The sequence below is a fragment of the Myxocyprinus asiaticus genome, chromosome 7, assembly GCF_019703515.2.
Source record: "Myxocyprinus asiaticus isolate MX2 ecotype Aquarium Trade chromosome 7, UBuf_Myxa_2, whole genome shotgun sequence".
Lineage (NCBI taxonomy): Eukaryota > Metazoa > Chordata > Actinopteri > Cypriniformes > Catostomidae > Myxocyprinus > Myxocyprinus asiaticus.
In genome coordinates, this window is record NC_059350.1 from 20,497,997 (window position 1) to 20,520,516 (window position 22,520).

The following is a 22,520-nucleotide window of genomic DNA, read 5'->3' on the forward strand; positions in this document are numbered from 1 at the left end:
AAATTAATTAACTGTTTAATGCAAAAATGGTGATTAAATGCCTCACAAATGATTCCTGTTGTTTAATCCAATGTGGTCTCATTGAATCACGTTGTCATACCTAAATTTTTGCAAAAGGATTTTTGCAAAGTTGCTTGTATGTATCAGTTTCCTTGTGAAATGAACACTAGAGGCACTAAGCAATAATGACTTATACACTTTCACACAAATCACAAGTAAAATAGAAGATTATCAGTTCATAAGTACTAACTTTTCAATCTGTTCCTCACACAGTGCTGTCTTCTGACATCAAAACACTGCAGGGCATGACTTGTAAGGTACTTTAACGGGTAACACTTTACGATAAGGTTCCATTTGTTAACAACATTAGTTAACATGAACTAACAATGAACATTACTTATCAAGCATTTTTTAATCTTAGTTAATGTTAATTAAAACATATACTAATACATTTTTAAAATCAAAAGTGGTATTAGTTAACAATTGTTATGCACTATGAACTAACATGAACTAACATTGATTTAACATTTGTATTTTTATTAACTAACATTAGCTAATATTAACAAATGCAGTAAAAAATATATTGTTAATGTTTGTTCATGATACCTAATGTATTAACTAATATTAACAAATGGAACCTTATTGTAAAGTGTTACACATTAACATTTGCATTACATAACCAACTACATTTTCATGCTTATTCAAAATATGTTGCCCAGTAGCTCATCTAATAGACCACTGCAAAATGCGAAGGACAGGGGCAAGAGTCCAGAAGAGCACTTGTGTGCCACAAGTGTCATAGAAGCACAATAAAATGATTAAGTGGCTTCAGCAAATGCATTTTGTGATCTCACATTTGCTTTTATTACACTATTGCTTAGGTTTATTTTTAGGTTTAGGGTAGGGAGGTAGATTTAGTTAATTTAAAACTTGATAGAACATACCTTAAAAAACCTCATCTGTTTGGGAGAACATTTAACTCACTTTTATTGTCACACAGTGGACATTTCACCTCTTAACTTCTGCTAAACTAGCAATGAACACTAAACCCTGATGTCATTACTGGAAATATCAAGTTGTCTACTTGAAATGTCAAGTTTTGGGCTCCTAACACCAATATTTAAGTTCATTGAACTTATTTATCTTAAAAATCCAAATACTTAAGATTTTAAGTATTAATAACTCAAACTACTGAGTACAAAAGTGAGGCTATAGGGAATACCCACAATCCCTTGCTGCTTGAATTATGTAATTATGTTTCCTTGGTCAGAGGGAACAAATGGGGGCATTTAAATAGTTGTTATTAAGAATGAATAGATGTTTTAGCTCTTTTGTTTTCTTATTTATTTTGTTTTGTTGCAAATTGTTGTTTCGTGTTACCATCAGGGTGATCTGTGTCCCATTCCGTCAAGTTGGACCCTGTTAACACTATCTCAATTCTCCTTGTCATTCTGCAGCTAAAGTGCAGATATATGTCTGTGGAGAATTAAGTTTATTTAATGACTGACCTAGAATCAGTTATAATCTTTATTTGAGCTGTGCTATTGTTTGATGTAAAACTTAATCAATTCAATTAAAATTATTAACAACAGTAGAAATAACAATAGTTAAATAGCAAATCTGAGTTAAGTCTACTTGCTTCTAGTTAACACAACTTAAATAGTTAAGTTCTCTCTACTTGAACAATAAGTTAACTGAACAGAAATACTCAAGTTTTGGGAGACCCCATTACTCAGTGGAATTGAGGGAATGAGTTTACTCAATCAAATGAGTGCATTGAACTTAATAGGGTTTTCAGGGAACCACATAATGAAATTTAGCAAAAATGTCACCACAGCCATGCAATTTTCATGAGATCAGGTTGGTTTAATCATAGCAGATATTGTAATAAGTTGTTAGTAGTAGGCATAAATGTGGGTCCCTCTGACAAACAGTTAAATCTAAATGCACATCTAGCCCTCTACTTAATACATTTTGTTTTACTGGTGTTTATTGCATTGCATTTATACAGTTGTCAGACAAAGACACACACGCACACGCACACACACGCACACACACACACACACCACACACACACACACACACACATACACATGCACACATACAGATTAAAAATGCAAAAAATTTAAAGTGTACATGTACATAAACATAGATGCACACATGAGCAGTAAAACTTTTTTATAAAGCTCTTTAGCATTGTTGGGAAAATGCTTCTTTTCCAGACTTTCAAAAGCAACTGTTAATGACATTTCTTCCTTACTGTCTTTTTCTCTACATATTCTGCTGTTTTGTCCACTCTGTTCATACATTTATTTTTTCCACATCTTTTGTGTTTTCCTTATGTTTTTCTTCATCCCTTTCTTTCTTCCTTTCCCCTTTCTCTTTCTCTCATTTCATTTTGTACGACTCTTACAAATTATACATTCATCTTCTCTCCTCTGCTTTTTTCAGCACTAGAGTGCAAAACAGCAAATGAGGGTGGGGTGTGCTGGGGGTGTACAGACTGGAAAGGTTTGTGTGTATGTGTGTCTGTGCTTTGCTTTGCTCGACTCAGCGCTTAGTCTGCCTGCCTGCCTCCACCGCTGCTGCTTCTTGTGTGGTCTCCAAGCAAACTTTACGATTTATTCAGCCAAAGGCAGAGGAGCAAGACCCCCAGTCACCACAGAGAGAGCTCTGCACGTGGGTTTAATGATTTCACCACAAAAATGTCTGCTATGACTGGGGCCGCTCTTTCGGGGAGAGAGAGAGAGAGAGTGAGAGAGAGAGAGAGAGAGAGAGAGAGAGAGAGAGTTGTACAGCACTGCTCACATCCACTTGCTGACTGATTCACGGTTGTGCTTGGGTATCAAAAGGAAACAAGAAGTTCACAGACACTGATCACCACATATGCATACTTTTTACAGGCACAACACCTACATAATGTATATGTGGTGCTGATTAAATTGATTTATCAGTAGATACTCAACGTTCCCTCTCTCTTCCTCTGTTCTGAGTTCTGCTTTTTTTCTTCTTCCAAAAATGGATCATGCAGGGATCTTGAGATGCGTTTTTCAAAGTTTAAAACTACGTTAAATTTGACAGCATTCTAAAAACACAGCGCTTATGACTAGAGATGCTGTAAACGCTCCAGAAGTGTCCGTCTGATGCATGGGTACAAAGGCCAACAATTAAAAATAGCGCAGATGGAATTAGACCAATAATACTGTTATATTCATTGATATGGAACTAAAGAAAACAATATTTTGACTTCAATAGCCAGTTTTTTTAATTGTCTAAATGCTTTACTTGTCTGCCACTACAATGTATAATGTAATGTAATTAAATTATCTGAATTATAATGTATGTCATATTACATTTATAATTATTTTAATTATTATGTCCTGAATTATCTTTATTTGGGGGCAATTTATCACTAAATATTGTGATTCAATTAATTAATTAGCACATCATGTTATTAATTCGATTAAAAATTTTAATCGATTGCACTATGTAACACAATTTTTGTTCCTGGGTAGTAAGTGTTATTTCCTAATTATGCCTCAAAAGTATAGAAAATGGCTATTATTCCCCACAACCTTTGCTTTTGTGACCAGGACAGTGATATTTTGAAATGTACCTATTTCCAATGAGAAAACAGGCGAATTTGTGTCTTTTCGTTCACATAAAGTCAGAAAATAACAACATATGAATCCAAAATCCTTCTTTATCTGTGGTCCGACGAAGACACTGGCTTTAACCTTTGCCTCAGACATCTTAGGGAAGAAGTCTTGTAGGTACTTGAAGGCTGCTGACTTCTTATCTAGAGCTCTGACAAATTGTTTCATAAGGCCCAATTTGATGTGCAGTGGTGGCATCAGCACCTTCCGGGGGTCCACCAGTGGCTCCCACTTGACGTTGTTCCTTCCCACAGAGAACTCGGTCTGCTGTGGCCAGTCCCGCCTGTGGTAGAGCACCTTGGTGTCCCTGCTGTCCCAAAGGCAAAGACAGCAGGGAAACTTGGTAAAACCGCCTTGGAGACCCATCAGGAGTGCCACCATTTTGAAGTCTCCTATGACCTCCCAGCCGTTCTCATCATACTTCAAGGTGTCCAGCAAGGTCTTGATGCTGTTGTAATCCTCTTTGAAGTGCACCGAGTGAGCCAGGGGAAGAGACAGGTACTTGTTACCATTATGGACCAGCACGGCTTTGAATATTACTTTAGTATAAATACATGCTAATTTGGATTCATATGTTTTTTTCTGACCTTATGTGAACGAAAAGATACAAATTTGCCCATTTTCTCATTGGAAATAGGTAAATTTTAAAATATCACTGTCCTGGTCACAAAAGCAAAGTTTGTGGGGAATAATAGCTATTTTCTATACTTCTGAGGCATAAGCAATTAGGAAATAACACTTACTACCCAGTAACAAAAAAAATAAAATAATTTGTTACACAGTGATGACAGCCCTAGTTCGGAGTTCAACCCCAATTCTGAAAAAGTTGGGACAGTATGAAAAATGCTAATAAAAACAAAAAGGAGTGATTTGTAAATTATATTCACCCTTTACTATATTGAAAACACTACATCTAATCATTATATTATGTTTTACTTTGTGAATTTCATTGTTTTTTGTTTTTTTAATGTAGAGTAATTTCAAATCACATGATTGCAACACACTCCAAAAAAACGAGTGTTTACCACTATGAAACATCACTATTTCTTCTAATAACACTTATTAAGCATTTGAGCACTGAAGACACAAGTTTGTTAAGTTTAAAAAGTGGAATTTTCCCCCATTCATCCATTATGCAGGTCTTCAGCTGCACAATTGTATGGGGTGTTTGTTAACGTATTGTGCACTTCATAATGCACCACACATTCTCAGTTGGAGATGGTCAGGACTGCAGGCAGGACAATCTAGCACTCGCACTCTCTGCTTATTCGGCCAGTATGTGGTTTGAAGTTGTCCTGCTGAAAATTCCGGGACATCCCTGGAAAAGACAGTGCTGGATGACAGTATATGCTGCTCCAAAAAATTTTACATATTTGTCTGCATTAATGGTTCCCTCACAGATGTGTGAGTTACCCATGCCATTGGCACTGACACACCCCTGGCCCATACAGACACTGGCTTTTAGACCTGATGCTAATAACAGCTTGGATGGTCCTTTTCCTCTTTGGCACAGAGAGCACAATGGCTGTGTTTTTCAAAAACTTGAAATGTGGACTCATCGGACCAAAAAACACGGTTCTACTGTTCTACTTTCCATCTAAGATGAGACCGAGCCCAGAGAAGTCGGCAGCACTTCTGGACAGTGTTGATTAAGGCTTCTGCTTTGCATAGTAAAGCCTTAACTTGCATGGTGAATGGTGTTTACTAAAGTAATCCCAAGCCCATGTTCATGATATCCATTACAGACGAATTATGTTTTTTAAGACAGTGATGTGTGAGGGATCAGAGATCACACGCATTCAGAAGTGGTTTTTGTCTTGCACTTTACACACTGAGATTTGACAATATTCCTTGAATCTTTTAACTATATTGTGCACTGTAGAAGGGTTGTAAAAACAGAATAATTATATAGAAAGCTTAGACTTTCCTTTTTACTTAAGTACATAAAATGTAAAAGGTGTTTCTGGGTCAAAGAGACTTAAAATGATGGTGCAGATCACATTTATAGCACACAATATGATCAAATTCTATCAAATAATGTCAGAGAAGTGAATAAGTTCCTTGTTAATAACCAGTTCAATAAATTCAATATCAATTCAATAATTCCATTCTCCCTTAGTAGATCTAACACTCATTTTAAAATTAGAAATATTGGATTTGTTAAACAAATCAAGTGAAGTCATGAGTGATTTTGAATTCTCTGCTGTAATGTGACTTCATGCATAAGGCAGTGCAGTGATCGGATGGAAGCGTCCCTTCACCAGAATATTTGTAGAAACACTCAGAATCCAATTACGTAGACAAGTACTTTCTAACCAATCATACCTCAGATTTACCTATATACACTATATTGCCAAAAGTATTCGCTCATCTGCCTTTAGACGCATATGAACTTAAGTGACATCCCATTCTAAATCCATAGGGTTTAATATGACGTCGGCCCACCCTTTGCAGCTATAACAGCTTCAACTCTTCTGGGAAGGCTTTCCACAAGGTTTAGGAGTGTGTTTATAGGAATTTTTGACCATTCTTCCAGAAGCGCATTTGTGAAGTCAGACACTGATGTTGGACGAGAAGGCCTGGCTCGCAGTCTTCGCTCTAATTCATCCCAAAGGTGCTCTATCGGGTTGAGGTCAGGACTCTGTGCAGGCCAGTCAAGTTCTTCCACACCAAACTCGCTCATCCATGTCTTTATGGACCTTGCTTTGTGCACTGGTGCACAGTCATGTTGGAACAGGAAGGGGCCATCCTCAAACTGTTTCCACAAAGTTGGGAGCATGGAATTGTCCAAAATCTCTTGGTATGCTGAAGCACTCAGAGTTCCTTTCACTAGAACTAAGGGGCCAAGCCCAGCTCCTGAAAAACAACCCCACACCATAATCCCCCCTCCACCAAACTTCACAGTTGGCACAATGCAGTCAGACAAGTACCGTTCTCCTGGCAACTGCCAAACCCAGACTCGTCCATCAGATTGCCAGATGGAGAAGCATGATTCGTCACTCCAGAGAACACGTCTCCACTGCTCTAGAGTCCAGTGGCGGCGTGCTTTACACCACTGCATCCGACGCTTTGCATTGCACTTGGTGATGTATGGCTTGGATGCAGCTGCTCGGCCATGGAAACCCATTCCATGAAGCTCTCTACACACTGTTCTTGAGCTAATCTGAAGGCCACATGAACTTTGGAGGTCTGTAGCGGTTGACTCTGCAGAAAGTTGGCGACCTCTGCGCGCTATGCGCCTCAGCATCCGCTGACCCCGCTCTGTCATTTTACGTGGCCTACCACTTCGTGGATGAGTTGCTGTCATACCCAATCGCTTCCACTTTGTTATAATACCACTGACAGTTGACTGTGGAATATTTAGTAGCGAGGAAATTTCACGACTGGACTTGTTGCACAGGTGGCATCCTATCACAATACCACGCTGGAATTCACTGAGCTCCTGAGAGCGGCCCATTCTTTCACAAATGTTTGTAGAAGCAGTCTGCATGCCTAGGTGCTTCATTTTATACACCTGTGGCCATGGAAGTGATTGGAACACCTGAATTCAATTATTTGGATGGGTGAGCGAATACTTTTGGCAATATAGTGTACCTCACTTTTTTCGATATTGCTAAAAAAATGACCAAGTTCCACTTAGTATCAAAAATAATAAGTGCTGTTATTGTTTTCAGTGTTGTGCTATGTCTACATAACTGTTAGCATCTTAAACAAAATGTGCTTTAGTGTTTCATGACCCTTTAATCACTAAACCTTATCCACAAACACTACCACAGTCTTAAACTGTAAACACTGCGGATGTAAATTACGGTGTAACCAACCAACTCCCCTTTCAGGAAAACCATTTTATATTTTTACAGTGACTATTAGGTAACTCAAAACATGCACAGCTGATGAAGCCATTTGTTAGTGTTAAAGAGCTCTTGATGATATGTGCATCAAGCGTTTTGTTTGTGGAAGAAAATGGAGTTGAATTCATCAACTTGTGGACAGCATAATTTAACGTCAAGGGGCCCATTCTCCACACTCACAGAGTTTCTTGTGGTGGCATGCGTACTATCCTAAGGGTAGATCTCCATCGTCAGACCACTGCACAGTTACAACAACAACAACAACAACAAAAACAACAGTGACTGATGGTCTGTTTCTTTGTAAACCTCTTTCAATTAAACCCTGGAAAATACAACAGAAACACAAATACGGAGTAACACTGCTAACGCAAGACAGCTTAGAGTAGACAGCTTCCTGCTCTCTTTCGCCTAAGATTTTCCCTTGCTCCCTCACTTCATTCTTTCTTGCTAGCTCCCTTTCTCTCTGGAACAGATTGGTAATGCTAGAGAAGCTTCCAAGTGTGACACATTCCCATGTGTCCCTCATAAGAGAGAGGGTTTGTTTAGCCACTGGTGCCCATTGGAACTGTGTGGTTATAGTCACAAGCGTTACATGGTAATTACTACAACCCCAATTCCGAAAAAGTTGTGACAGTCTGAAAAATGCTAATAAAAACATAAAGGAGTGATTTGCAAATTATACACACTCTTTCCTATATTAAAAGCACTACAACTAAACATTATATGATGTTTTATCTTGTGAATTTCATAGTTTTTTTTATTTTTTTTTTTATATGTCAGGTAATTTCAAATCAGATGATTGCAACATGCTCCAAAAGAGTTGAGACAATCGAATGTTTACCACTGTGAAACATCACCATTTCTTCTAATAACACTTATTAAGCATTTGGGCACTGAAGACACAAGTTTGTTAAGTTTCAAAAGTGGAATTTTCCCCCATTCATCCATTATGCAGGTCTTCAGCTGCACAATTGTACAGGGTCTTTGTTGCCGTATTGTGCGCTTCATAATGCACCACACATTCTCAGTTGGAGATGGTCAGGACTGCGGTTTGAAGTTGTCCTGCTGAAAATTCTGGGACGTCCCTGGAAAAGATGGTGCTGGATGGCAGTATATGCTGCTCTAAAATTTTTACATATCTGTCTGCATTAGTGGTGCCCTCACAGATGTGCAAGTTACCCATGCCATGGGCACTGACACACCCCTGGCCCATACAGACACTGGATTTTGGACCTGACACTGATACAACTTGGATGTTCCTTTTCCTCTATTTGAAACTATTTGAAATGTGGACTCATCGGACCAAAAAACATGGTTCCACTGTTCTACTTTCCATCTAAGATGAGACTGAGCCCAGAGAAGCCAGCAGCGCTTCTGGACAGTGTTGATTAATGCTTCTGCTTTGCATAGTAAAGTCTTAACTTGCATCTGTGGATGCAGCGGCGAATGGTGTTGACTAACAAAGATTTACTAAAGTAACCCCAAGCCCATGTTCATGATATCCATTACAAATGAATTATGTTTTTTAAGGCAGTGATGTCTGAGGGATCAGAGATCACGCACTTTCAGAAGTGGTTTTTGTCTTGCCCTTTACACACAGAGATTTGACCATATTCCTTGAATCTTTTAACTATATTGTGCACTGTGGAGGGTGAAATGCCCAAAATCCTTCCAATTTGTCTTTGGGGAACATTGTTCTCAAAGTGCTGGATTATTTGCTGAAGCATCTGTTGGCAAATTGACAAGTCTGGAATGATCCTTGCTCTTGAAGGACAAGGCTGTATTCGGAGGCTCCTTATGTACTATGACACGATTGCCTCACCTGTTTAACATCTCCTGTTTCCCATTGCTTTGTTATTTTAACTCGTCAAATTGTTATTAGTCTTAAATTGCCTCTGTCTCAACTTTCTTGGATCATGTTGCAGTCATTTGATTTGAAATTACTGTACATTAAAAACAACAACAACAACAAAAAAAAACAATGACATTCACAAGGTAAAACATCTTGTGAAACACCCTTCTGGGTTCAATCACATCCTGCTCTGTGTACCTCCTCTGTAATCGGATTTTGGGTCATCGTCTTAAAGCCCATTCTTGCTGCCCTCCACACCCCTCCGAGCCCTCAGCACAGTTGCCACAACTCTCTCCCTCTCTCACTTTCCATTCCTCTCCTCTTTATTAAGTTGTGGCATCTTGTGAGTAATGACAAATGTTATTACGCTCCCCTTTAGATTATTTTAGCACACACTGCCGAGTAAATCACTATGTTTTCCTAAACCACAGGTCATTTGCCGACCCCATGTTTGAACAGCTGTAATAAACCCTCAGCATTAATAACTTCTCAGGGATGAGAGAAGAAGAAAAAAGAAAAAAAAAACAGGAAAAAAGGATTAGGACAGAGAGAAAGGATGAGGTGCTAACACAGTGCGTGTTTTGGAGATTTGACTTTTTTATTAGAATGGAACTGACAGATATTGCTCTTTTCGCACAGAAGAGGATATACTGCACTCACATGCAAGCTTGATACATAATTTCTGAATAGACGATAGAGTCATTTATAGAAAAGACCGATGCCTCATTAAAAGTATGGAAAGGCTTCAAGACTGGAGGCTGCTTTTCAATTGTGCTCATGTCCAAATTAAACCACAATTTTCCACAGTAATGATTGGGTGCAGAGCACAACTGTCTGGTCCCGTAAGTAAAAATCACATTTATTTTTTCCATAAGGGAAGTGATTTTTAATTATAAATTAAAAACCTTTAAATATAGTTCTACTGTGATTTACGAAGTTGTTAATCAAAGGAATAGTATATGCTTCTGTTGAAGCCATCAGTCCGAGCAAGTTCAACTTCCTTTAAAAAAAAAAACAACATGTTTAACATGAGTTCTTACTGTACTGACTAATAACCAAGGGTGAGTTATTTAATCCATGATGTATTAAAAAAAAATGTCGCCTTCACAGCAGACATAATGGAGGAAGGAATTCAATATTTTTGGTATCCAGCATGCATTGCGGCGGGTTAAGGACTGACTAAGTTTGGACTGAATAAAAGGATGCAAAAAGGATGTCTATAGTTGATTGAGCTATCAGAATTTGCCATATTTACATTTTCTTGTTTGTGCCTTTCCATCATATAACTTTTAGTCCTCAGACGGTAGTACTGAAGGTTTTGCATTGTGATATATGTGTGAATGTGTGTCAGTCTTTGTCAGTGTCCTGTTTGGGTAACATCAATAAAGGAGACTTTGTTGAAACAAAGTCTGTGTGATGCTGCAAAATTATTAAACATATATTATGATTTTAAGATGTTTATAATGATAAGATGTGATTACGATTGCTGCCATGTTGTCACAATGCTGCATGGGATTCTAAGTCAGAGCAAAGATGGTTCTAAAAAATTAGCCCTTTCACTTTGTTGTACCGGAAGTGGTGAGAATTGGGAGAAAGCTCAAGTGGACTATGGGCGCTGACACACAAAAGTTTACGCTGCGTCAGAGAATGCTGCGAAGGCATTGATTTCAATGGGGATGGTGCATTGCATGGACGGAGAGGGAAAACGCAAGGGTTTGCAATAGTGACGCTCCATCGTGTGACCAAAAGTTGAGAGCATTTCAGCTTTTGCTGCAATGCACTCTGACATATCAGTTAGGGAGAAATGGGTCAAGAGGGTAGCTAGAAGAGTTCATAAGTGATATGACCTGTGTGAGTGTGTAAGGGCTGACTAATTTTTGTTTTAAATTGGGGCGCATAAGAGGGGCTACAATTCATACAGAGAGCCAACTTTTATGGTTTATTTATATATAAATATGTAGACACCCAAATAATTCGTAATTTAGTGAGCTTTAAATCAACAATAAACACTGATTCCTTATTAACTTTTAATGGCATTTATTCAATGTTTTAAACAAGAACAGTCTAACAAATAGGGTACAATCAATATTATTAGTTCACATTACTTAGATCACACATGAAGTTGGTTTATTACATAATTGCAATTAATTCATATTTAACGTAATTATGTAGTTGCATATCATGATTTCATTGAATATACAAGTTATTCTTGATCATCTAAGCATCTTGAAATTGAACTTGAGTTTGAACATTTTGAATTTCACAGTTTCATTTGTAATTCAAGGTGCTGTGGAAATCAAAATAAAATTCAAACTAAAACTAAACTAGTTAATGCACTCTGATGTATAAGTTAGGGAGAAATGGGTCAAGAAGGTAGCTAGAAGTGTTCATAAGTGATATGACCTGTGTGAGTGTGTAAGGGCTGAACAATTTTTGTTTTAAATTGGGGAGCATAAGAGGGGCCACAATTCATACAGAGAGCCAACCTTTATGGTATATTTCAGAAGGGGCCCAGTGCCCCATTATAAGCTCCTGCTGTAGAGGAGGTTGGAGATGAACATTTGAGTCCCAGCGATGTTCGGACGAAACCCTTCTGCTTTAAATAGGTACCTTTGCGCCTAGAACAGTTTTTAAAGTTGTGAAGTTCACACCTCAGCACATGTGGAAGCTTGCCAAAAGTTAAGTCCTAGCAGTTTAGTTCTTTACTAGTAATCAACAACTTTAGTTTAATATTTTTCCAACGTTTTTCATTCAATACATCATTCGCAATGCTTTGTGGGATTGTAGTTTATTCCCTAATTAAAGATGTTATGTACACATCCTTGTACGTTTGTCTTTTTGTACAATTTCAAATACTTTTTTTTTTGTTGTTGCTTTAAATGAACGTTAGTAATGTTGGAGCTGCTTGGTTGGGTTCGTGTCTTACAATACTTTAATAAAAAATTGATTTAAACCCCTATGGAAAACAATGAATGGGAAAAATACTTCCGGAACCAAGACAGCTGAAAAAGTGGGTGGGCATCTTCGTGGCCACACTTACGCTAGTGTCAGGACTGTACGTAACCAAGGTTGTACTATATTAAGACATGTCATTACTTTTGTGCTAAGTTATAATTGAGAACAAATTGGATTCTTCCCAACAAAGAGATAATCAAATGGAACACTGAGCTAAGGCCAGCCCTTGGTTCTCAATTTAAGGAAAACATGAATGCCTATTTCTGAGGAACCACCTGAAAGTTGTTTTATGTTAGCTTGGCCCAGCATCATGGAATCTTGACAACCTCGTAACACACAGTAAATAGTTGACACCATGCTTTTAGCTTGTTGCTACATTAAAATACTGAAAAGTTTTTCTTACTTTTGAAGTGCAGAAGTGATGGTCTCATACATGAAAATTGAATGTTAACATGACTGCTGAAGTCATAATTTATTAAACATATTTTCGATTGCTGGTTGGGTGGTCCTTCTTTAATCTTCACTGTCATAAAAGTGTGATGTGAATGTGTCTTGGTTACTGGTAAACAGACAGAAAGCAACTGCTGTATGTTTTATAATCACAGAGATTGGATGCTCACAGGGGAATATATGTGTCCTAATAATGTCTGAACAAGTCTGGACAGGCTACAACGTACAATGATTGCTGTCTGATATGATGCCCTTAATGTTATCACTCTAATTTCATTCTCTTGTTGCTCTTTTCTTGCCACTCATCAGTAAGTAAACCTGTCCCTGTGCTGTGTTTAGCTTTCAGCACCTCTCTACTGGTTCACTATATCTGTAATTAAATCAACCATTGCTGATACTGTTGGTTCTGTTTCAGTGTGACCAACAGCACTCACATCCACCTCATGATGATGTCTGTCAGCATTAACTTCTAGCTTTAATTGCACCAGTGTGTATGTAGCTATCAGATCTGCATGTCTTAGAGAGATTTACTTTAGTATCCCACACACGGATTCAAACATCACATCAGGCTCTTAATATAGCTGTTGCCACCAATCACAATCACATCTGAAGACCTCAGTGGCTACCGATTTTCAGTGGTTGTTTACTGTTAGTCAGCAGATTAGAGAAGGGAATGTTCTGGGTTCCCTATCTGTCACTCACTCGACGTTGGTGTCGATGTAGTGACACTAGGGGTCACTCTTGGGAGCCCGAGACACCTCTGGTCTTTGATAAAAGGCCAATGAAAATTGGCGAGTGGTATTTGCATGCCACTCCCCCGAACATACGGGTAGAAAAGGAGCTGGTATGCAACCACTCATTCAGATTTTCTCTTCGGAGCCGAACGGTCATGCTCATTGAGCTGAATACTACTGTTTATTCACCTGCTGGATCTGACGGCGCATTTCAGCGGCTTCTCCCTCCTCTGCACTGGTGCATTGCAGAGAATGCCCCTGGGCGCTTCGGCAGAAAAACTAGAGAGTATATTTTCTGAAAGAGCATTTTTCCCCTCTAAAAGAGTATATATTTCTCTAAAAGAGCGCACACACGGAACGTCTTTTTAAAGACGCGTCTTTTTAAAGATGCTTTTCCGATTGTGTGTTATTCCTGGTTGTGCTCGTTATCTCTCGCCTTCTAACGGTCATGATCACTGTCTTTCGTGTCTGGGCACTGCTCACGCGAAGACAGCGTTCGTGGATGGTCACATTCTCATTGCGAGAATGTGTCCATGGCAACATTGCGGTCGCGGCTCGCCTTCGTAAGGAAGCGAGCCACCCCAGAGGCTCCTGCCTCGGTCCTTTTACCCACGGGTTTGAGGCCAGCGCGGCTAGCATGATTTGGGGACCCCAATGGGACCGCCTCCGCCGGGTATCCCCCCGCGGACCTCCCATTCCCCAGCACGCTCGTCTGCCCCGATCGGGCTTCCGGGTGAGTCCGCCGGCTCGTCTCACGGCGTGGAGCCCACCGCAGGAAGCCGACGCCACCCGTCTCACAGCCGGCACCGAAGAACCCACGGAGGTCTTCGAAGCGCCCCTGAGACGGGCGACCCAGGGACAACGAAACCCGCTGCTCTGGAGCTGGTAAGCAGATCTTCTTTTTGTTACCTTTTGCATTTAATTGCACTGCATGCCCAAGTGGCTGCAGTACTCAAGAGCTCCGCAAGAGTGGTTTCCTTGTTCCCTGGGTCACATATTCGGTGTGTACGGCTGGCATCACGACCACCGTCCACCACTCCATTTGGCAGGTTGGCACTCCAGCGGCGGTCTCCCGCCCTGAGCGCCCAGCTGTGGCACAAATCCGCCCCCGATGTGACAGTCTCCACGGGTCATGAGGACAGGCCACAGGGGGTGGTCACAAGGAGCCAGGTAAGTGCTTCGATGTCCTCGGACTCAGCACGGCCACGATGTGGTGTGGCACCTCAAGCTCCACCCTGCCGCGAGGCCCCACCCGCCGGTACAGTACCGAAAAAAGGCGGTGGGTTGCGGCCAATCTTGGACCTGCGAGTACTGAACCGGGCCTTACACAGACTCCCGTTCAAGATGCTGACGCAAAGATGCATTCTAGCGAGCGTCCGGCATCAAGATTGGTTCGTGGCGGTAGACCCGAAGGATGCGTACTTTCACGTCTCAATCCTTCCTTGACACAGACCCTTCCTGCGGTTTGCGTTCGAGGGTCAGGCGTATCGGTACAAGTCCTCCCTTTCGGCCTGTCCCTGTCTCCTCGCATCTTTACGAAGATCGCAGAGGCTGCCCTTGCCCCGTTAAGGGAGGTGGGCATTCGCATTCTCAACTATCTCGACGACTGGCTAATCCTAGCTCACTCTCGAGACGGGTTATGCGCACACAGGAACCTGGTGCTCTCACACCTCAGCCGACTAGGGCTTCGGGTCAGCTGGGAAAAGAGCAAGCTCCTCCCGGTTCAGAGCATCTCTTTTCTCGGTTTGGAGTTGGACTCAGTCTCCTTGACGGCGCACCTTACGAACGAGCACGTCCAGTCGGTGCTGGCCTGTTTGAAGGCGTTCAAAAAGAAAACAGCGGTTCCACTGAAACATTTCAGAGGCTCCTGGGGCATATGGCGTCCTCGGCGGTGGCCACCCCGCTCGGGTTGATGCATATGAGGCCGCTTCAGCACTGGCTCCAGACTCGAGTCCCGGGACGGGCATGGCGCCACGGGACACACCGCGTGGCCATTACGTCGGTCTGTCACCGTCTTTTCAGCCCTTGGACCGACCTCTCGTTTCCACGAGCAGGTGTTCCGCTAGAACTGGTCTCCAGGCGCGTCGTGGTCACGACAGACGCCTCCAAAACAGGCTGGGGCGCTGTTGGCAACGGGCACGCAGCCGCCAGCCTCTAGACGGGTCTGCGGCTGCGTTGGCACATCAACTGCCTCGAGTTACTGGCAATTCTGCTCGCCCTGCGGAGGTTCCGGCCGTTGATCCAGGGCAAGCACGTGCTAGTTCGGACAGACAGCACGGCAGCGGTAGCATATGTCAACCGCCAAGGCGGTCTGCGCTCCCGCTGTATGTCATAACTCGCCCGCCGTCTCCTCCAACGGAGATAGCAGCACCAAGTCGCTGCAAGCCACTCACATCCCGGGCAACCTCAACACTTCGGCGGAAGTGCCGTAACAACAGGTTACCCTCAAGGGAGAGTGGAGACTCCACCTTCAGGTGGTCCAGCTGATTTGGAGTCAATTCAGTCAGGCACAGGTGCACCTGTTCGCCTCGCAAGAATCCTCCCACTGCCCGCTCTGGTACGCCCTCACCGAGGCCTTCCTCGGCATAGACGCGCTGGCACACAGCTGGTCCCCTGGCATTCGCAAATATGCGTTCTCCCCAGTGAGCCTGCTCGCACAGACCCTGTGCAAGGTCAGGGAGGACGAGGAGAAGGTCGTCCTGGTAAGCACCCTACTGGCCCGCCCAGACGTGGTGCTCGGACCTCACGCTCCTCGTGACAGCTCCCCCCGGGCAAATTCCCCTGAGGAAGGCCCTTCTTTCTCAGGGAAGGGGCACCATCCGGCACCCGCGCCCAGACCTCTGGAATCTCCATGTCTGGCCCCTGGACGGGACGCAGAAGACCTAAGCTGTCTCCCACCTGCGGTGGTAGACACGTTCACTCAGGCTAGGGCTCCCTCTACGAGGCGCCTGTATGCCTTTAAGTGGTGTCTGTTCGCTAAGTGGTGTTCTTCCCATCAGATGCGCAGTCAGATCAGTGCTTTCCTTCCTGCAAGAGAGGTTGGAAGGGAGGCTGTCCCCTTCCACCTTGAAGGTGTACGTTGCTGCCATAGCAGCACACCATGACGCAGTCGACGGTAAGTCCTTAGGGAAGCATGATCTGATTATCAGGTTCCTAAGAGGCGCCAGGAGGCTGAATCCCTCCAGGCCACGCCTTGTTCCCTCATCGGACCTCTGTAGTTTTTCAGGGTCTACAGAGAGCCCCCTTTGAGTTTTGCAGTCAGCCGGGCTTAAGGCACTCTCATTGAAGACTGCCCTTCTGACTGCGCTCACTTCCATCAAGAGGGTAGGTGACCTGCAAGCGTTCTCTGTCAGCAAAACGTGCCTGGAGTTCAGTCCGGGCTATTCTCACGTGATCCTGAGACCCCGACCGGGCTATGTGCCCAAGGTTCCCACCACTCCTTTTAGGGACCAGGTGGTGAACCTGCAAGCGCTGCCCCAGGAGGAGGCAGACCCAGCCCTGTCGTTGCTGTGTCCGGTTCGCGCTTTACGCATCTATTTGGATCGCACGCAGAGCTTTAGAATCTCTGAGCAGCTCTTTGTCTGCTTTGGTGTACAGCGGAAAGGAAGCGCTGTCTCCAAGCAGAGGATCGCCCACTGGCTCATTGACGCCATAACTATGGCATGTCTCGCCCAAAACATGCCGCCCCCGGTAGGGCTACGAGCCCATTCTACCCGTGGTGTAGCGGCTTCTTGGGCCCTGGCCAGAGGTGCCTCTCTAACAGACATTGCAGAGCAGCGGGCTGGGCAACACCCAACACCTTTGCAAGGTTCTACAACCTCCGGGTGGAACCGGTTTCGTCCCAGGTAGTGGCACGCAACACAAGCGGATAAGCCTGGGATAGCCGGCCGGGTGTATCGCTTGCACATAGCGCCTTCCACCTCCTTTTGAGCTGAAGACGTGCGCTGTTAATTCCCAGTAGTGTTCACAAAAGTTGTTCCCTGGTTGACTTCCTCCGAGCCCTGTGGCAGTCGAGTTTTCGGAGAGACTCGCTGCCGGCCCAGTACACGCGCTAACTAAGAGCACGGTTCTGGGGTAGGTGCTCCGCATGTGGTGGTTCCCTGTAAGGCTAACCCCATGCGATCTATATCTTCCGCTAGTTCGTTTCCCTACTGGCAAACTGCGTCTTCCTTGGGCAGAGCCCCTCAGTCTCCATGTTGTAGTAACTCCTCCCCCATCGGGCAGGATCTACCTTGAACTCTCTCCACATGGTTGGAAAGACCATGTGATGTATTCTTCCACTTAAATATCCCCCCCTCTCTTGGGGCGAGGTGTGGTCTCCGCGGTGTCCTCCCCTTGGGAGGGACACCCCCCGACTAGACCTGGTGGCCCAGTCAGATAATCCCCCTTCTTTTTTAGGGAGTGGAAAAAGAGAAGGGGAAAGAGGCCACGACTGGGTTAAGCCTGTCTCTATCTCTGGGTAGTCGACTTGTCCCCAAAAAGGGCAGTTTGACACTCATAACTGTGTTGGGGGAGGTTACGTGTCGACCTGGTGCGCTGGCTATGAGGCACACAGCAAGTCTGCCCACAACACACCGCCAGTTCACGTAACACAGTTCAGCCTTGTGGCGTTTTGTATAGGGACCCCTAGTGTCACTACATCGACACCAACGTCGAGTGAGTGACAGATAGGGAATGTCATGGTTACTGGTGTAACCTCCGTTCCCTGATGGAGGGAACGAGACGTTGGTCCCTCCTGCCACAACGCTGAACTACCCGCTGAAATGGCCGGACCTTATATCGGCTCCTCAGCGTAAAACCTGAATGAGTGGTTGCATACCAGCTCCTTTTATACCCGTATGTTCGGGGGAGTGGCATGCAAATACCACTCGCCAATTTTCATTGGCCTTTTATCAAAGACCAGAGGTGTCTCGGGCTCCCAAGAGTGACCCCTAGTGTCACTACATCGACACCAACGTCTCGTTCCCTCCATCAGGGAACGGAGGTTACACCAGTAACCATGACGTTCAATACCAGTTAGGCTCAATCCATAGAATTTGAGGCATAACTTTCACAAAAAAATAAAATATAATAAATAAATAAATAAATAAATAAATAATAATAATAATAATAAAATCACTTGAACCTCGGTTAAAAAATAAAAATTGCTGTTACAGTAGGGCACTTGCTGTACATACAATGGAAGCACATGGGGCCAGGCAATAAATCTAAAGTACATAATGTTTCAAAAGTATTGACACAAAATATTATATGTGTTGGCATAAGACTACTGTTACTAAATCACTTATTCAATGTCATATACAGTTGTGCTCAAAAGTTTGCATACCCTGGCAGAAATTGTGAAATTTTGGCATTGATTTTGAAAATATCACTGATCATGCAAAAAAACTGTCTTTTATTTAAGAATAGTGATCATATGAAGCCATTTATCATCACATAGTTGTTTGGCTCCTTTTTAAATCATAATGATAACAGAAATCACCCAAATGGCCCTGATCAAAAGTTTATATACCCTTGAATGTTTGGCCTTGTTACAGACACACAAGGTGACACACACAGGTTTAAATGGCAATTAAAGGTTAATTTCTCACATCTGTGGCTTTTAAAATTGCAATTAGTGCCTGTGTATAAATAGTCAATGAGTTTGTTAGCTCTCACGTGGATGCACTGAGCAGGCTAGATACTGAGCCATGAAGAGCAGAAAAGAACTTTCAAAAGACCTGCGTAACAAGGTAATGGAACTTTATAATGATGGAAAAGGATATAAAAAGATATCCAAAGCCTTGAAAATGCCAGTCAGTATTGTTCAATCACTTATTAAGAAGTGGAAAATTTGGGGATCTCTTGATACCAAGCCAAGGTCAGGTAGACCAAGAAAGATTTCAGCCACAACTGCCAGAAGAATTGTTCGGGATACAAAGAAAAACCTACAGGTAACCTCAGGAGAAATACAGGCTGCTCTGGAAAAAGACGGTGTGGTTGTTTCAAGGGGCACAATATGACGATACTTGAACAAAAATGAGCTGCATGGTTGAGTTGCCAGAAAGAAGCCTTTACTGCGCCAATGCCACAAAAAAGCCTGGTTACAATATGCCAGACAACACCTTGACACGCCTCACAGCTTCTGATACACTGTAATTTGGTGTGACGAGACCAAAATAGAGCTTTATGGTCACAACCATAAGCGCTATGTTTGGAGAGGGGTCAACAAGTCCTATAGTGAAAAGAATACCATCCCCACTGTGGGGTGGCTCACATGGTGGTGGCTCACTGATGTTTTGGGGGTGTGTGAGCTCTAAAGGCACGGGGAATCTTGTAAAAATTGATGGCAAGATGAATGCAGCATGATATCAGAAAATACTGGCAGACAATTTGCATTCTTCTGCACGAAAGCTGCGCATGGGACGCTCTTGGACTTTCCAGCATGACAATGACCCTAAGCACAAGGCCAAGTTGACCCTCCAGTGGTTACAGCAGAAAAAGGTGAAGATTCTGGAGTGGCCATCACAGTCTCCTGACCTTAATATCATCGAGCCACTCTGGGGAGATCTCAAACGTGTGGTTCATGCAAGATGACCAAAGACTTTGCATGACCTGGAGGCATTTTGCCAAGATGAATGGGCAGCTATACCACCTGCAAGAATTTGGGGCCTCATAGACAACTATTACAAAAGACTGCACGCTGTCATTGATGCTAAAGGGGGCAATACACAGTATTAAGAACTAAGGGTATGCAGACTTTTGAACAGGGGTCATTTCATTTTTTTCTTTGTTGCCATGTTTTGTTTTATGATTGTGCCATTATGTTATAAGTTACAGTTGAATATGAATCCCATAAGAAATAAATGTGTTTTGCCTGCTCACTCATGTTTTCTTTAAAAATGGTACATATTTTACCAATTCTCCAAGGGTATGCAAACTTTTGAGCACAACTGTAGATATAACCAGAAATTCTTCCAACTAGAAATGTTCCTCAACCTTAAAAAGGTTGATTTATGTAGACAACTCTACTGCTCAAAAATAAATGGGCTTTAATTCAATCATTTTATTCAAAAGCTTTATTAAAAATTCAAGTTTCACATTTCTAATTTTTAACTCTTGAAAACGCTTGCTTCAATTGTAAGTGTGTTACTGTAACCGTGATAGGATGAGTAAAAATATTTTTTTTGTGGTAATCGGCATTATACTACAAATACTGTTGGTAGAGCTTAACTTGTATTGAACCCAGAACTGTTATTAATCATCTAGTGTGTACCATCTGCTAATAAAATGCAGATACAGATGTTATTAAGTGTGTGTGAGTGTTTGAGTGTGTGTGAAGGAAAACACAACAGTCTTCTCCCCCACTTCAACATATGGTTTATCCTTGCCTTTCTCTTGCTCATAACCCAGTATCTCTTGCTCATAACCAAATATCTTGTGATGGAAGGGACCAAAGAGAAAAAATTCTGTCTTCTGCTAAATGGAAATAATTGGAGGAGGCCAGTACCTTTTTACCTTCAGAGGACTGGCTTTTACACACACAAGCATCAGTAACACTTTACAATAAGGCATTTATTAATAAATTAGATACCATAAACTAACAATACAAAATCATTTTCACAGCATTTATTAATCTTGGTTAATGTTATTTATAAAATTACAGTTGTTCATTGTTACTTCAAGCTAATTCATGATGCATTAATGTTACCATTTGTAATTTTTAATTTTAAAGATTTATTAGTACAGTATATGTTGAAATTAACACCAGTCAAGATTAATAACGACTGAAAACGTATTGTTAATTCATGTTAACTAATGTAGTTAACTAGTGTTAACAAATAGAACCTTATTGTGAAGTGTTACCCAAGAATGATAAAGGAAAATGGCTAGCTGTTACACCTCATTACACCCCATGTATCCTTAAGGGAATAGTAAAAATAAAGATAATCTCATCATTTACTCACCCTCATGCCATCCCAGATGTGTATGACTTTCTTTCTTTTGCAGAACACAAACAAAGATATTTAGAAAAATGTCTCAGCTCTGTATGCCCATACAATGCAAGTGCACATAAAGCACATAAAGGCAGCATAAAATTAATCCATACAACTCCAGTGGTTAAATCCATGTCTTCTGGAGTGATCCAGTCGGTTTTGGGTGAGAACAGACCAAAATGCAAAACATTTTTCACTACAAATCTAGACATGAGTGTTGGGCCTCATGTATTCAGATAGAAGACAAAGGCAGGCCTAACACAGTCGTAAAACCTAACTCAGGCCCACATAACAAGTCATAAATCTTACTGAAAAAAAAAGCACCAAAATCAAACAAAGGGAGTCCAAAACAGACTACAAATCCCATGAAGCCTTGCTCACTAAAGGATCGAACTCTCAACTCCTATTGAATGAGGCACACGACAGAATGCACCTCAACCATGACATTATCAGGAGCAGAAATACCTCTGAAATGCTTCCGGGATTTGCTTCCAGCAACTTTGCTCGCCGTGTGTAGACGCAGCTCATCACTGCTCTCAGGTGTATCCTCGTGGCACAAGGAAGTAATATCCGACTTGAAACTGTGGCCATACAATCTCCATCTCACTGGACGAGTTGAGATTACTCTGTGTTCCACCGAACACTCTAACGGATCCGAAGGAGACTGCTGAGCAATCCGCATCTTCATCCGTTTGCCTGCAGAAGTGAAGAGAGAAAAGATTTCTCTTCCATCTTCAATCAAGTCGACGTTGCTGATTTCTCCGCCAGCCCGCTGAGAATCAGCAGCCGTACCGCCCGCCGACAGAGCGAGGAAATGGCCTCCCGTCATCACCCGAGCTTCGGGGAACCGAGTCGGAGTTAAAGGACGGATGAACACACATTCTACGTCCTCATACGATTCAAGTAAGAGGTTTACGTCTGGGCAGAGATAGAATATTATAGTGTGTTATTCTTGTGTATCAAGGTTATTGCTTGTACAATTAACGGACTGCCATGTCCGCTCATTGTGATTAATACTCAAGGTATTAATTATCACAAATGAGATT